The sequence below is a fragment of the Arachis stenosperma genome, chromosome 5, assembly GCF_014773155.1.
Source record: "Arachis stenosperma cultivar V10309 chromosome 5, arast.V10309.gnm1.PFL2, whole genome shotgun sequence".
Lineage (NCBI taxonomy): Eukaryota > Viridiplantae > Streptophyta > Magnoliopsida > Fabales > Fabaceae > Arachis > Arachis stenosperma.
Window position 1 is genome coordinate 85,911,825 of NC_080381.1, and position 11,055 is coordinate 85,922,879.

The following is an 11,055-nucleotide window of genomic DNA, read 5'->3' on the forward strand; positions in this document are numbered from 1 at the left end:
ATTTCCGTTCGGGCTTTGTGAAGGCATTATTTATTTGCCCCTTTCCTCCTTTTCTTCGTTTATTCTGTTCCTTTCTGTTTTTTCTAAGTTTTCGCCATCTTCTTCTTCGAGCACCGTTCCTTCTTTCACTTTGTTCTTCTTCCTCAAATATTTCTGTGCGTTTTTCCGGGGTTTCCTCTGCGCCGCCGTTTCGTTCCCCTTGCTGTCGGAGCTCGCCGTTTTCTTTCTTTCTAGGTTTGTTCGTCTCTTTTCTTTTGTACTCATATGCTTCTGTTCTTTTGTGTGGCTCTTTGTCTGTTTCTTTTTCTCTATGCCTGGGTTGCCCCGAAAAGAGGCGCCGCCATTGCTCTGTTTGCTTGTATATGGGGGGGGCTCTTTTCTCTGGTATTTTGTTGCTGCATTTTCTTCTATAAAGATCTTTGTTTCTTGTTTTTGCTGAATGGGTTTTCGCTGTCTGCTTTTATGTGATTGTTGCTTGCTGTTGTATTCTTCTTTGTAGGCAAGAATTTTATGTCTCGAAAGGTTTTTCAAGCAATGTCGACCAAGATTCCAAGTGGTCTTGGCTGGGTAGATCCTGGTCCTCTAAGAGTCCCTTCTGTTGTAGATTCTGAGTATTTAGCTAGGTTCCGTAGGGAGTGTAGCATTTGTGAGAATAGAGAGTCTGAGCGGGATTATGAGCTAGTAGCCCCGGAGTCCGAGGAGAGAGTGTGCTTCCCGCCTTTAGAAAGTTCCGAGAAGCTTTTCTTTTATGCTACGATTGTTTTTTCTCTAAGCTGGGTGTCCGACTTCCCTTTACTGACCTGGAATCCGAGGTGCTGTGGTCTTGTAATCTTGCCCCTATGCAACTCCATCCCAATTCTTGGGCGTTTTTAAAGCTGTTCCAACTTTTGTGTCAGTTTTTGGGCGTCTCCCCCTCTGTTTCTCTTTTTTCCTATCTGTTTGTGTTGACGAAACCGGGGTCGGGTGGAGGGAAGGTGTCTTGGGTCTCTTTTAGGGCTAACCAGGGAAAGAAGTTTTGTACTTTGTACGATGAGTCCTTTCATGATTTTAAGAACTATTATTTCAAGGTCCGGGCTGCTGGGGACGTCCGACCTTTCTTTCTAGATGAGAGTGGGGAGCCTTCTTTTCCTCTTTGCTGGCAAGAGAATGTAGTGTCGGTTAAGTATACCTTTGAGAGTCTAGATGAGGTGGAGCAGGCTTTTGTGGGTGTGTTGAGCAGTTTATGGGGTCGGGCACCTCACTTGGACACGAAGAAAATGTTGGGAGATCCAAGCCTTCTCCGTTCCGAGTTAGGTAGTTCCCGACCTCTCCGAGCTCATCCTTTTAGTATTTTGCCTGTTTTGGTGGAATTCCTGTTTGTGATAATCCCTTTCTTTTTGTTCTGCAGAGATGTCTTCTCAGGCGGATTCCATGACGTTTCTTCGTCGGTCGAAGAAGTCTGCGGCTGCTCGGAATATCGAGGCTGAGGCTTCTGCCCGATCTTCTCCAGAAGGCTACTGTGGGTGTTCAGACTCGGTCGAAGACCATTCCGACTCCTCAGTTCCGAGCTATAACTCAAGATCCTCCGACCTCTGGGCCCGGTCACCTTTCCCCGCCTTCGACCTCGGGTCCTCCCCCCAAGAAACAGAAGACCTCTCAGGAGCTTGCGGGTTTTAATGACAAGGATTTTGATGCCCTTGGTTGGATTGAACAGCATATTCTTCCTCAGACTTTTATTTCTACTGATGATGTGTCTATGGAGCATCATTTTCAGTATATGGCGCGGAGCTGTGTCCGGATGGCCAGTCTTCATGCCGCTATTGCCCAGGAGTTCAAGAAATCCCCCATTGGTGCGACCAGCTCCCGACTTGAGAAGGCTCAGTCTGATCTTGATAAGATTAGTCAACTGAAGGCTGCCAGGATTACTGAGCTGGAGATCTCTTTGGAGGAAGAGAAAACTAGGGCTACCGCGGCTGTGGCGGCGGCGAAGACATCTGAGGAGATGGCGAAGGTGGCGACGGAGAACTATACCAAGCTGTATGCCGAGCTTGTGGAGACGAAGGAGAAGTTGCAATCGGCTCGGGATGATTTTTACGAGCTGGAAGATAATGTGGCCAAGGGTATGGATGCTATGTTTGTGGATTTGAGGGATCAGATCCGGGTTCTTGCTCCCGACCTGGATCTGAGCTTATTCAGTACGGATAACATTGTTGTGGAGGGAAAGATTGTTCCTGCCCCTGCCGAGGATGAGGTTCCGGTGTCCGACCCCAAGGCTCCGGCGTCCGACCTCAAGGTTCCGGTTGCGGATCCGACTTTAACTTTGGCCGGGGATGGTTCTGGCGTGGAGGTTTTAAACCGGGATGACGGTGTCGTTGATGCAGTCCCAGTTTCCATTTTTCCTCCGCAGCCTTCTGTTGATGTGGAGACCGGAAAGGTCCTTGATCCTCTGTGATCTTTGTTTTTGGCCTTTTACCCGGCCTGTGGGTTCTTTTTGCTTTTTGGATGTTTTTCGTGAACGCTTTGGACACCTTTCTGCTATTTAGCTACTTGTAGTAACTTTTTTAGCTTATTATGCGGTGTTTTTGCGCTTTTGACTTTTTGTTCCGCTTTTTATGCTTTGTAGTTGTTTTTTGGATAGCAACTTTTTAGCTAGCGTTTTGCAACCTTTGTTTTAGCCTTGTTCGCGTTTTTGGCTTTTGTTTCCGCTTTTATGCTTTTAGTTGCTTTTTGGATAACAACTTTTTAGCTAGCGTTTTGAAACCTTTGTTTTAGCCTTGTTCGCGTTTTGGCTTTTGTTTCCGCTTTTATGCTTTTTAGTTGCTTTTTGGATAACAACTTTTTAGCTTAGCGTTTTGAAACTTTTGTTTTGAGGCTTCTTCCTTGGATCCGGGCTTTTCTTCGGACCTCGGGCCTTTGAGTACCTCCTTTTGTTAGGTCCGACCTTTTCGTTGGTCGGCCCTTTAAGTTATTTTTGTAATCTCTTTTTATTTGGCTTTTTTTTTTTGAGCCTTTTCAGAGTTACTTTATAACTTCTCACATTAATTTGAACCTCGTCGCTTTTATCTTTGCCGACCTTGTATGGTCTCTTGACAAATGATTTTTTGCGTTTTGTCGAGCATAAATTAATGCGCCTTGGTGGGGTACTTTCTAGGATTTGTTTCGTCATGAGGAAGGAGAAAAGAAAATAGAAAAATTCGATTAGTATTAAAAAGAAAGAATATTTACAAAGTGTTTACCCTTGACTAGGTCGGGTGTTTTATTTTAACCGGGTGTCTCATTAAAAAAACCCTTGTAGGGAAAAAGAGTACACCTCGGGTTAAATTTTTCTAGCTGTAGTACCGTCTTAGATTACAGGCGTGCCAGGCCCTGGGCAGCTCGTTGCCTTCTAGGTCGGATACTTTGTAATAGCCTGTTCCTAAGACTTCTGTTACCTTGTAGGGCCCTTTCCAATTTGCGGCTAGCTTTCCTTCTCCCGACTTTTGTGTTCCGATGTCATTTCGGATTAGAATTAGGTCGTGGATGGAGAAGCTTCGCTTTATAACTTTCTGATTGTATCTGAGGGCCGTTCGCCATTTTAAGGCTTCTTCTCGAATCCGGGCTCTTTCTCGGACCTCGGGGAGGAGGTCGAGTTCTTCCCTTTGTGCCTGCGGGTTATCTTTTTCATTGTAAAAGATGATTCTGGGTGACCCTTCATCTATTTCGATGGGAATCATTGCCTCCATCCCATAAGCTAGTCGGAACGGTGATTCTCCCGTTGTAGAGTGTGGGGTTGTCCGATATGCCCATAGTACCTGGGGGAGCTCCTCGGCCCACGCCCCTTTGGTCTCTTGGAGTCTTCGTTTTAACCCGGCCAAGATGACTTTATTTGCAGCCTCTGCTTGCCCATTGGCTTGTGGGTGCTCCACTGATGTGAATTGCTGTTTGATTTTTAGTTCGGCCACCAATTTCTGAAAACTTGTGTCCGTGAATTGTGTTCCATTGTCTGTTGTGATGGAGTAGGGGACTCCGAACCTTGTGACAATGTTTTTGTATAGGAATTTGCGGCTTTTCTGAGCCGTAATGGTGGCTAAGGGTTCAGCTTCGATCCACTTTGTGAAGTAGTCGACCCCTATTATGAGGTATTTGACTTGCCCCGGTCCTTGTGGGAACGGGCCGAGTAAATCGAGTCCCCATTTTGCGAAGGGCCATGGCGCAGTGATGCTGATAAGGTCTTCGGGTGGTGCCTTGTGAAAATTGGCGTGTTTTTGGCAGGGGGCATATTTTCACAAACTCTGTTGCGTCTCTTTGCAAGGTCGGCCAGTAGAACCCGGCCCTGACTACTTTTTTGGATAGTGCCCGAGCTCCGAGATGGTTCCCGCACATGCCTTCGTGGACTTCTTCGAGGACGCCTTTTGTTTCTGAGGTCGGAACGCACCTAAGGAGGGGATTTGAGAATCCTCTTCTGTATAATATGTCGTGAATTAGTGTATAATTCTGGGCGTCCATTGTAAGCCTTTTAGCTTCTTTTCTTTCGGCGGGGAGAGTTCCTGACCTCAGGTAGTTGAGTATGGGGGTCATCCATCCTTGCTGTTGGTTGGATATATTTAGTATTTCTTCCTCTCTTGGCACGGAGGGAGATTGTAAGGTTTCCTGGAGAAGACTTCTGTTGTTGCCTCCGGGCTTGGTGCTAGCAAGCTTTGAGAGGGCGTCTGCCCGGGCATTTTGTTCCCGAGGTATGTGCTGGATTTGTATTTCTGGGAAGTAGCGTAATTGTGCCTGTGTTTGGTCCAGGTATTTTTTCATAGTTGGGTCTTTGGCCTGGTAACTTCCATTTACTTGTGATGTGATGACCTGGGAGTCGCTGAAGATCGCGATTCTCTGGGCTCCGACCTCTTTGGCTAGCTTTAGACCAGCTAGTAGGGCCTCGTATTCAGCTTGGTTGTTTGAAGCCTGGAACTCGAATTTTAGGGATAGTTCTATCCGCGTTCCTTGGTCGCTTTCGAGTATGACCCCGGCTCCGCTTCCCGTTTTGTTGAGGACCCGTCGACATATAGGTTCCATGAGAGTGGGGTTCCAGGGGTCTCAGTGTATTCTGCGATGAAGTCGGCTAGATATTGAGATTTTATGGCAGTCCGGGTTTCATAGTGGAGGTCGAACTCGGACAGTTCCACCGCCCATTGTAGTATTCGTCCTGCCAGGTCTGTTTTTTGCAGGATGTGTCTCATGGGTTGGTCTGTCCGGACTTTGATGGTGTGGGCTTGAAAGTAGGGACGGAGCCTCCGGGCTGTGAGCACTAGGGCGTAGGCGAATCTTTCTATCTTTTGATAGTTTAATTCGGCCCCTTGTAGTGCCTTGCTTACGAAGTATATGGGGTGTTGTCCTTGATCATTTTCTCGTATTAGCGCTGAAGCGACTGCCCGATGTCCGACCGAGAGGTATAGTACGAGCTCTTCCCCTTTTAAAGGTCGGGTTAGGATTGGTGGCCGCCCGAGGAATTCCTTGAATTCTTGAAAGGCTTTTTCGCACTCCGGGGTCCACGAGAAGGGTTTCCCTTTCTTTAGGAGTGAGTAGAGAGGTAGTGATTTTATCGCTGATCCTGCCAAGAATCTTGATAGGGCGGCCAGTCTTCCATTCAGTTGTTGTACTTCTTTGACACATGTCGGGCTCTTCATATTGAGTATTGCTTGGCATTTGTCCGGGTTTGCTTCGATGCCCCTTTGAGTCAGCATGAAGCCTAAGAACTTTCCGGCTTCTGCGGCGAAGGTGCACTTCGTCGGGTTAAGTCTCATGTTGTGTTTTCTGAGGGTGCCGAAGACACTGGCGAGGTCGGTCAGCAAGTTTCTGTCTTCCTGTGTCTTTACCAGCATGTCGTCGACGTACACCTCCAGTTGTAGTCCGATGTGCTCTGAGAACACTTTGTTCATTAGCCTCTGGTAGGTTGCCCCTGCGTTCTTCAGCCCGAAGGGCATTACTACGTAGCAGTAGTTTGCCCTTGGGGTTATGAACGAGGTCTTTTCTTGGTCAGGTCCGTACATCGGGATTTGGTTGTATCCTGAGTATGCGTCCATGAAGGAGAGATATCTATAGCCTGAGGCTGCATCTACTAAGGCGTCGATGTTTGGTAGTGGATATGGATCTTTGGGCAGGCTTTGTTGAGATCCGTGTAGTCGACACACATTCTCCATTTTCCATTGGGCTTTTTTACCAGGACCACGTTTGCGAGCCATAGGGGGTATTTTACTTCCCTAATGAACCCTGCATCTAGTAGTGCTTGTACTTGTTCCTCTATTGCTTGCATGCGTTCGGGCCCGAGCTTTCTGCGTCTTTGTTGGACAGGTCGGGATCCCGGGTACACTGATAGCTTATGGCACATCAGGTCGGGGCTTATGCCTGGCATGTCGGAGGCTCTCCAGGCGAAGAGGTCGGAATTCTCCCTTAAGAGGGTTATGAGTTCCTTTTTAAGCCCGCTTCGAGGTTTGCCCCTATGGTCGTTTTTTCAGGTGTGCTCCCAATCTGGACTTTTTCGGTTTCTCCCTCTGGTTGTTCGAAGATGGACTCGTCCGAGTTCTATCGTGTTGATCTCTTTCCCTTTTAGGCTTAGGCTTTCGTTGTAGCATCGTCGTGCTAGTTTTGGTCGCCCTTTAGGGTAGCGATTCCTTTTGTGGTGGGGAACTTCATACAGAGGTGTGGGGTTGAGACTATAGCTGCCAGTCTGTTTAAGGTTGGTCGCCCAATGAGGGCATTGTATGCTGAAGTGACGTCGACTATAATGTAGTCGATGCTTAATGTTTTAGATTGCTCGCCTTTTCCAAAGGTAGTGTGTAGCGAGACGTATCCTAAGGGATGGATTGGGGTGTCCCCTAGCCCAAATAGGTCGGTGGGATAGGCTTTTAGCTCTTTTTCTTCAAGTCCGAGTTTGTCGAAAGCCGCTTTGAACAGGATATCTGCTGAGCTTCCCTGGTCAATCAGGGTTCGATGTAAGTTGGCGTTTGCTAGAATAATGGTGATTACCATTGGATCGTCGTGCCCGGGTATTATCCCTTGAGCATCTTCTCGGGTAAATGAGATAATAGGTAGCTCGGGCAGGGGACTGTCTTCTCGGATGTGGTAGACTTCTTTGAGGTGCCTTTTTCGCGAGGATCTGGATGTTCCTCCGCCTGCGAAACCTCCGTTTATCATGTGTACGTGTCTTTCAGGGGTTCGTGGGGTTCGTTCTGCCCGATCTTCGTTATCTCCCCTCCTTCTCTTCTTGGTCTCTTCTCCTTTCTCTGCTATGTATCTGTCGAGTTTTCCTTCTCTGGCTAGTTTTTCTATAACATTTTTTAGGTCGTGGCAGTCGTTAGTAGAATGGCCATAAAGTTTGTGGTATTCACAGTACTCGGACCGATCTCTCCCTGCTCTCTTGTGTTTTAGAGGTCGGGGTGGTGGGATCTTTTCGGTGTGGCATACTTCTCTGTAGACGTCTACTAGGGAGACTCGGAGGGGGGTGTAGCTGTGGTACTTCCGCGGCTTGTCCGAGTTGGGTTCTTCTTTCTTCTTCTGTTCCCGATCTCGATCTCGGAGCTGGGAGGTTTCCTCCATGTTGATGTATTTTTCTGCCCGCTCCTGCACCTCGTATAGAGAGGTCGGGTATCGTTTGGATAGGGATTGGCTAAACGGTCCCTCTTTTAGGCCGTTTGTCAGTCCCATGATGGCTGCTTCAGTGGGCAAGTGTTGTATGTCCAGGCAGGCTTTGTTGAATCGCTCCATGTATTCTCGGAGAGTTTCTTGGTTACCTTGCTTGATCTCGAGTAGACTGGGGGCGTGTTTTGTCTTGTCCTTTTGAATAGAGAACCTTGTTAGGAATTTTTTGGTTAGGTCCTCGAAGCTGGAGATTGATCCTGGTGGCAGGTTGTCGAACCACTTCATGGCCGACTTGGTGAGGGTGGTGGGGAAGGCTTTGCACCGAATCGCGTCGGAGGCGTCGACTAGGTACATTCTGCTTCTGAAGTTGCTGAGGTGGTGACTTGGATCGGTGGTGCCGTCGTAGAGGTCCATATCGGGCGGTTTGAAGTTTCGCGGTACCTTCTCCTTCATGATCTCTCGTGTGAAGGGATCATGATTGCCTTCGGGGGTGGTGCCGCGTTCCGTCCGGTCCTTCAGGTTGGCCTCTATTTTTCGTAGTTTTTCTTCTAATTCTCTGCGCTTGCGAGCTTCCCTCCTCAGATCTTGTTCAGTTTCTTTCTGCTTTTTTACGCCCTCTTCGAGTTGTTTCAGCCGGTTTTGCTGTGTCCGAACTGCTTCTAGAATTTCCGAGCTTTCGGGATTTTGGGGATCTTGGTTTGGGAGTGATGTCTTTGGGCGATTCTGTTTGTTTCCTCCTGGAGTGCGTGGTGATAGAGGGCTGTCCGGTCGTTCTCCGGTGTCAACTTCCTCCTCTTGTTCTGATGTAGCGTGGTTATTGTTGGGAGGGTCGTCCGCCATGGTAAAGGGATGACTTCCAGGTCCCCGGCAACGGCGCCAATGTTCCGAGGGTTACCTGAAACGCGCAGCTCGGTCGTCTTAGGGAGGCCCGAGATGGGGGGATTGATGACCCGAGCTTGGTATGCCGAGTGGTTGGTGGTGGTACCTGCAATGACACTCCGATGCTTAAGTTAGCATGGGTCCAAGCAGATATTGAGTAGAATTAGAGTGTGTGTTATACCTGGGTGCTCCAGTGTATTTATAGTAGTTGGCCGTGATCTTCCCTGGATAAGATATTCTTATCTTATCTTATCCTTCTGGGAGTTTTATCTTTATCTTTGTGGAACCGCCTTTCCTAGGCCTTTTCGGCCTTTAGGTCTTGGGCTTCGTTCCTTTTGGGCTTCTTTAGCTTTATTGTCCGAGGTCCGACCTCAGGCATGGGCCTGGGGATGAGGTCGGACCTTCTATGAACTTTGCCGAGTTTGGGGAGCTCGGTCAGGGTATGAACACATTGTTTATTTGATCTTGGTTCTATTTTCAAGTCAATAGTACAGGGAACTGAAGATTCAGAACATACAGCAGAGGAATTACACAGAAAAAAGCTGGGCGTTCAAAACGCCCAGTGAAAAAGGACAGACTGGCGTTTAAACGCCAGCCAGGGTACCTGGTTGGGCGTTTAACGCCCAAAAAGGTAGTGCAATGGGCGTTAAACGCCAGAATGTGCACCATTCTGGGCGTTTAACGCCAGGATGGCACAAGGAGGAGGATTTTGTTTTCAAAATCAATTTTTTTCAAGTTTTCAAAGTTTTTCAAAATCAAATCTTTTTCAAATCATATCTTTTCAATCAAATGTTTTCAAAATCAATTTCTTTCCTTTTTCAAAGATACTTGCTAACAATTAGTGATTTGATTGAACATTTCAAGTATGTTGCCTTTTCTGTTGAGAAAGGTTTAATGTTTGAATCATATCTTTTCTTGTTAGGCAAGTCATTAATTTTTAAAATCAAATCTTTTTAAAATTGTTTTCAAATCATATCTTCTCAATCATATATTTTCTAAAACCAATCATATCTTCTTAACCTCATCTTTTTTTTCAAAACAGTTTTTAATCAAATCTTTTTGACTTCTAATATCAAATCTTTTTCAAAAAAATTACTTGATCTCTTTCTCACTCTTGATTTTCGAAAATCAAATTAAAGTTTTTCAAAATGTTTTTAAAATCTTTTTTAAATTAATTTTCGAAAAATTTCCTCCTCTCTTCTCACATCCTTCTATTTATGGAGTACCACTCCTTCTCAATGCACAATTCGAACTCTATCTGATTAAGTTCAAATTCTTCTACCTCTTTCTTCTATTTTTCTGTTCTTCTGACGCCTCAAGGAATCTCTATACTGTGACATAGAGGATTCCATATTTTCTTGTTCTCTTCTCTTTCATATGAGCAGGAGCAGAGACAAAGGCATTCTTGTTGAAGCTGACCCTGAACCTGAAAGGACCTTGAAGCGAAAGCTAAGAGAAGCTAAGGCACAACTCTCTGTAGAGGACCTAACAGAAATCTTCAAGGAAGAAGAACCCATGGCAGCCGAAAACAACAACAATGCAAGGAAGGTGCTGGGTGACTTTACTGCACCTACTCCCGACTTCTATGGGAGAAGCATCTCTATCCCTGCTATTGGAGCAAACAACTTTGAGCTTAAGCCTCAATTAGTTTCTCTAATGCAACAGAATTGCAAGTTCCATGGACTTCCATTGGAAGATCCTCATCAGTTCTTAGCTAAATTCTTGCAAATCTGTGACACTGTCAAGACTAATGGGGTTGACCCTGAGGTCTACAGACTTATGCTATTCCCTTTTGCTGTAAGAGACAGAGCTAGGACATGGTTGGACTCACAACCTAAAGAAAGCCTGGACTCATGGGAAAAGCTAGTCAATGCCTTCTTGGCAAAGTTCTTTCCACCTCAAAAATTGAGTAAGCTTAGAGTGGAAGTCCAAACCTTCAGACAGAAGGATGGAGAATCCCTCTATGAAGCTTGGGAAAGATACAAACAATTGATCAGAAAGTGTCCCTCTTATATGCTTTCTGAATGGAGCATCATAGGTATTTTCTATGATGGTCTCTCTGAACTATCCAAGATGTCTTTGGATAGCTCTGCTGGAGGATCTCTTCATCTGAAGAAGACGCCTACAGAAGCTCAAGAGCTAATTGAAATGGTTGCAAATAACCAATTCATGTACACTTCTGAAAGGAATCCTGTGAACAATGGGACAAATCAGAAGAAAGGAGTTCTTGAGATTGATACTCTGAATGCCATTCTGGCTCAGAATAAAATATTGACTCAACAAGTCAATCTGATTTCTCAAAGTCTGTCTGGAATGCAAAATGCACCAAGCAGTACTAAGGATGCTTCATCTGAAGAAGAAGCCTATGATCCTGAGAACCCTTCAATGAAAGAGGTGAATTACCTAGGAGAACCCTATGGAAACACCTATAATTCTTCATGGAGAAATCACCCAAATTTCTCATGGAAGAATCAAGAGGGACCTCAACAAGGTTTCAACAACAATAATGGTGGAAGAAATAGGTTTAGCAATGGCAAGCCTTTTCCATCATCTTCTCAGCAACAGACAGAGAATTCTAAGCAGAACCCCTCTGAC

At 46.1% G+C, this 11,055-nt stretch overlaps 1 non-coding gene across 1 annotated transcript; it reads right to left on the reverse strand.

The window, feature by feature from the left end:
* Window positions 1–10,371: 10,371 nt before the first annotated feature.
* LOC130984697 (small nucleolar RNA R71) lies at window positions 10,372–10,479 on the reverse strand. The gene has a single exon (XR_009088613.1). It is a non-coding gene; the product is annotated as a small nucleolar RNA R71 (small nucleolar RNA).
* Between the last annotated feature and the right edge of the window lie 576 nt (window positions 10,480–11,055).